At 29.9% G+C, this 5,583-nt stretch overlaps 1 long non-coding RNA gene across 2 annotated transcripts; it reads left to right on the plus strand.

Annotated features, from left to right (window-relative positions):
- The first annotated feature begins 1,206 nt into the window (after window positions 1-1,206).
- Window positions 1,207-3,932, plus strand: LOC124932049. Of its 2 annotated transcripts, XR_007098728.1 has the most exons (6): window positions 1,207-1,431; window positions 1,504-1,630; window positions 2,573-2,617; window positions 2,704-2,763; window positions 3,234-3,308; window positions 3,755-3,932. It is a non-coding gene; the product is annotated as an uncharacterized LOC124932049 (long non-coding RNA). The 2 variants fall into 2 exon arrangements; XR_007098727.1 differs by lacking the exon at window positions 1,207-1,431 and having other exon boundaries at window positions 1,438-1,630.
- Window positions 3,933-5,583: the final 1,651 nt, after the last annotated feature.

The raw sequence follows: 5,583 nt of genomic DNA on the forward strand, positions 1-5,583 counted from the left end.
CTCACAGCCCATTTCTTTTTTCTCCTATGAACCCACGTCAGCCCAATTCTTTTTTCTTCTCTATAAAACTAATCACTCTGGCGACGACCATTTTTCACTACCCAAATTCTAGGTTTTCTTCTGCAGGTCGGTCGTAGAGATAGAGATACAACTCTCTGTTCGTCAAAGTCTCTCTGAAATTCTAGGTTTTCTTCTCAGGTCTTTTTCTTCCTCTTTCAGATATGCGATCAACAATACAACTCATTTGTATACTTCAGCTCCACTCACAGTTCTAGTAAAAATATGCAAGGTATGTGATTCTTCTTCCCGGCTTATTTACTTATCTTGCATTGATTATGTCTATTTTCTTTACATTTTTGAACAATTGATTGTGTAGCATCGCGGGTCCTTATACCTAGAGGAATGTAACTTGGCCAAAATTTTGATTATAGTTAATCGGTGCTTCGTCATTGTGTGATTCCAGCTCTCACCATCTTTTTGGAACTGATCTGAATTTCCTATTGAATTTGCCTCCATACATTGAGGATATGCTGTAGTTTCATATTGTTCCTTTTAGTTGGTATCCCGGTTTAGAATTCTTACCTGCTGTGAGCAGAGTAATGAATCTTGTGAAACTTGTTCTAATTCATTACATATTATTAGCCTTGGTTGAAGTGCATAGTGTTTTCTGTGCAATGATTGACTAACCCGTTGTGGAGATCATAATCCACATTTTATTGAGTTGTTCTCGTTTAAGATGCATCATAATCGACTGGCTGACCTTAAGAATAAGGTTGTTGATCTGGAGGGTTTCCAACCTGGGCCCATAAGCACCTGCAGATCTGGGAAGGAAAGGAGTGCAGTGAAATCCCTTATCAATAGCACTAAACCAGGTCATGAAAGCAAAGATCCATCTATAACCATTAAAGGTATTTCAAAAATGAAATCTAAAGCCCCCACATGTATGTCTTCTAATCCTATCTCTTTTAGGACTGTGTCTATGCTAGACGGTTATGAGACTGAGAACCTGGATTCTATGAATGTGGATTACCCTTGTCAATATAGGAAAAGATAGTTTGTAATTTGCAGGTTGTAGTTCTGTCTTCCAGTTTACTTTTTCTTCATCTCCTTTCAGATATGCATTCAACGATACAAACTCATTCGTATACTTCAACTTCACTTTCATAGTTCCAGTAAAAATACACAAGATATGTGATTCTTCTTCCCAACTTATTTACATGCCTCTCTCTGAATGCATACTTATCTTGCATTGATTTTTTGAGCAAATATATATATGTAGTTTGTTTTAACAATGCGACAATTCGTCGTCTAAGATTTTGACTCGTTTTGTTATTGAGACCGAATTTGTATAATCTGGTGACAATGCTGCGACAAATCCTTTTGCAAAGTGCTAGGGACCAAAATAATATACTTCAGCGATTTACTTTGCAGGTCAATTATTGGATTTGAATATTGAATATATATGTGAAACCATCACTGTCAGATTTGATTATTCTTGTAAAGAGGAATTCACAGTAGAAACAAGAAGGCGAAGGAGTACATAGCCAAATGTTGGAATTCTTTGAAGGAAATTGATAGAGTAAGGGATTATTGGGACTACAATGACGTAAAGTTGATTCCTTTCTTACGGGTAAACTCAACGTCTTGATGGAAACTTTCATTCACCATTTTTACCATCACTTTCATGTACATGTTAGGGTATTGCACTTATTTCATTAAACTGATTTTTTGCTCTAACTATGTGGATTTCTCTATCGTCCTTGTGATTCTTGTAGAGGCATGGTTATACCGTGTAGATGGCGGTATCATCATTTTTGCGTTGATAATTAGCATGATTATTGATGTTTGTTATCTCTTTGTTCACAAATTTAATATCAATGCATGCAATGATTTTATACGGTTTTAGACATTATGTATGAGTTGAGGTCTCTTATTTGGCCAAGTGAGTAATTTGGTTGAATTTGAACTCATGCTCTATTTTTTCAGTGTCCCCCATCTCCAGCTCTTAATTTAACTACAATAGTCCTGTTTGTAAAAACTTGTCTTGGATCTGGTAGAAAAACTGCCAATGAAATCCTAAATTTGGGTCAAACTAAATTTAGATACATCCCGTTTTCAAATGAAATTAATAAGTAGGTATGAATTGAATTTGAATTAGGTAGTTGTCATCATTAAAGTAGATCATTTCCTATCATTTGCATGAAGAAAGTTTGCTTCACGTTCAATTTGATTCTTGAATTGTGATATTGCAGACGGCAAAGGAGAATTTTGAGTTAGCCCTGGAGGTTGACAATTCAAATATACAAGCTGGATATTTTTTTTTATCAAAGTTACATTTTAAATATCATACACCTGGGGCATATGTAGCTGTGTAATTGATAACAAGCTCTAAACTTTGTACCTTTTTTCCTTTGTTTGTTTCGTCGGCTTACTTCTTCTTCGATATTTTTTATATTTTAAGGGATAATAATTGCATTCCCCTTTTTAGCTCATTATTAACTCCTCTCCTAGTAAATTGTTTCTGTTGACATGATTATATCAAATAACTGGGTAGTTTGTCTACTTTAAACAGATGGGCTGTTTTATTGGTTGAAGCTACATCATGGGTAGAGTTGATGTAATTTTTTTAATCCTTCTTATTTTTAATAGTTCTAAAGATCAGAAATATGTCCTTATGAAAGTTCTCTCTTTGTGATGGAACAGAATAAATATGTTCAGTCGGATCATCAAGCATTCTATTATTTGGAGAAGGCTATTGATAAGGTACATTTTTTTGGCTGCAAAAGTACGGGTTTTTGCGGGTTTTTGCTTGTACATAATAGTGTCTTCTGAAGAAAAGAAATTCTTTGTAACGTTATCAAAGCTCAATAATTAATATTGGGTTTCATTTTGCTAGCTTCATCCAGGCTTTCTTTACCTTCTATGAGCTGTGTTTTCTGTTACCGATTATAAGTGAAGCTGCCAAACTGAAAATGAGAAAAGTGAAAAGCTTAGTGAAATATGCTATTGGCATACAAAATTTTTCATAGAAAGTTTTCTGTAGAATTAATATGATGAGGAATATCTTATATGTTTATTATTTTCAATCATATCTACAATAATATCTTATATGTTTATTATTTTATTTGTTTTTTATATTAAGACCAAGGAATGACAGTTTTATACTTTTATGTTGAGTTATCATACTATAAAAGAAAAACTAATTCTCTGTATTTGGTTTTTTCTTTTGACAGTATTGAGTATTAATGACAGTATTGATGACTGGCTGTAGTATCTAAAGCTCTATTTTTGGATTTAATTCATTCCAGGTTTGTCTTGTCTATCTTTGTTTGATTGTTGATTGAATGTTTCTATATAACATATATGATATATGTCAGAGATAACTGTTTATAGAAATATTTGTTAGTGATAGATGTGTGCACCAAAATCCTTATTAATCATGATTATCAAAGAAATTTGTCAATTATTATTGTTCATCTTTATATAATTAATAACATTATATATTAGTGATTTAAGTAGATTCACTAAGGTATTCTACTTTAAATAGTTTATATCTCTCATAATCTCTTTATTGGTTATTGAAAACATTTTTAAACTAGATATTTGTATTTCTAATGCTATTATTTTGCCTACATTGGAAACTTTTTTTTGTCTGGATTTATATAGGTAAACTATTATTTTGTGTCTATTTAATTCACATCAATATATTATTTTCATTCTTATCTTAAAAATAATTTCTTTTACATAATTGCAGGATCCAAGATGAAGCTGGTGTCCAAGAAGAAGATTAGTGGATGACAACCATTGTAGTTTTGTTCAAAAATTGTTTTTTTTTTGACAACCATTGTAGTTTTGTTCAAAAATTTTTTTTTTTTTACAACCATTGTAGTTTTGTTCAAAAATTATCTTTTTTGTTTGAAATATTTTTATGTTGTGAGAATTTATGTTTATTTAGTTATTATTAAAAATGTCACTATGCAATTATTTTTAAACGTTTTTTTCAATAAATATTTAATTTCAAAAATGAAAATTCGGATAAAATTGTTAAAATAAATAAAAAATAAAAAAAATTGTTTTTAAAATTTATATAAGGCTTTTTGCGACGCTTAAATGGATGTTACCGACGCTTAAATAAGCGTCGCTATAACTTGCGCCCACCCTGCTTATGGCGACGCATAAATAAGTGTCGGTGATATTTTTAGCGACGCTTTTAAGGGTTGACAGAAGTCTTTTTAAGCGTCGCTGTAAGTCTGTTTTGTTGTAGTGCATGAAATAATGGAATTTTTGGCATGATGTAAATTACATGTAAATCAATCAGCAGCAATGTTATCAGAAAAAGAACATCTGTTGTTTTCAACAATTTGTCAAACTAATTAGACATTATTCAACTTAATGTTGAAGATAAGATTTCTGAAGGTTAGCTCCCCTGAAGTTGTCATTATTCAAATTAAAACACAAAGAGCCATATTAAAGAAATAGACAAATATTTTGAAATTGTGGGATGTTTTGAAAATTATTGAAAGTTCATTATGAAAGCATGTGCCCTACACATAAAATGCCGTTTCAATTCAGGTCAAGTTGCATTGAATTGTCCTTCATATTGTTAAAAATGTAAAATATACTTATTTATTTAAAATATTTTATTTATAGATATGAACTTCATCACACCACAACTTGCAAGACTCAAAGCATGAACATATATGCTTAGTATATGTCCACCACAAAATTACTAGACCTTTAAAATATATTTCATATTTTCATTTATTTATCTTATTTAAAAATAATGAGTAATATAATATTTTGAAATAATAATTTTATTTTGTTTTTTTTAAAAGATTATATATAAAAATTAAATCATTTTTAAAATAAAATATTTATTTAAAAAATTAAAAATTCTATATATAATACATTTTATCCACAATAATTAATAAATAAATACGAAACAAACATTCTAATCGTATTTTATTTTGAATTTTTTTTTAGGTAAGATTAAAAATATTAATATCTATATATATATATATATAATTTTATTTATTTAAATATATTAATAAAATTATTAGAAAAACTGTATTATAGTAATATTTTTTATATATTTTAATAGTATTTTGAATTTTTTTAAAAAAAAAAACGGTTTAACACCATTTAATTAAGAATTAAGAAGACAAAAAAAAGTAAGAAGGTCAAGAATCAAAACTAGACAAATCCTAACTTTGATTATAAGATCACAAACAAACGACCCTAGAGTTTCTGAATGGTAGCCATCAAAGATTACAATTAACGTTCTTAATCTTTGTTGTTAATTATTTTTATATTCGCCTTGTAGGCCATGTTGCTTTCTTTCACGTCCCTTTCCTCGCTTATACTTCACGAAAGGTGATTGAATTATAGCAGATGATGATGCATGTATGCTCCCATTATTTAGCCTATCTCTGTATGAACATGTACTAATCTGATAAAAAGAATTCGTTTTTAGAATTACAAGACTTTTATCAATGTTTTTCTCTACTTCAGTTTTGCGGGTTTGAGTATCAACAACTCTAGTTTCCTCCTCACTCTTCTCCTCTATTTTTTCTTTGCTTTTAT

This window comes from Impatiens glandulifera, chromosome 3 (assembly GCF_907164915.1).
Source record: "Impatiens glandulifera chromosome 3, dImpGla2.1, whole genome shotgun sequence".
In the NCBI taxonomy this organism is placed as follows: domain Eukaryota; kingdom Viridiplantae; phylum Streptophyta; class Magnoliopsida; order Ericales; family Balsaminaceae; genus Impatiens; species Impatiens glandulifera.